We start from the raw sequence: 310 nt of genomic DNA, 5'->3' as shown, positions 1-310 counted from the left end.
CGAAATGTAATAATTTGTAAAAGACACTGCTCAAAATACTTTTTAAAAATTTGACAGTCAAGTTAATTCCATATGAAGAGGTTATTTAAAAGTATTTTAATCTGGTAGAATAATACATTGATTCTTAATTTTTTACATACTTGTTATCTTCTCAGTAGTTATAGGATCGTGTCATTTTAGTGACATGTGAGTTGTGAATTTTTTTTTTCTGGCTTTCCTATACTTTTGGCAAACTATTCTAGAAGCTGAACACTATGAAAGATGTTGTTTTTGTTGTTGTTATGTGCCGTTGAGTCATTTGCAACTCATA

This window comes from Elephantulus edwardii, unplaced genomic scaffold, assembly GCF_000299155.1.
Source record: "Elephantulus edwardii isolate Elephantulus edwardi_28Jun2011 unplaced genomic scaffold, EleEdw1.0 scaffold02368, whole genome shotgun sequence".
In the NCBI taxonomy this organism is placed as follows: domain Eukaryota; kingdom Metazoa; phylum Chordata; class Mammalia; order Macroscelidea; family Macroscelididae; genus Elephantulus; species Elephantulus edwardii.
This window is presented reverse-complemented; position numbering follows the sequence as displayed.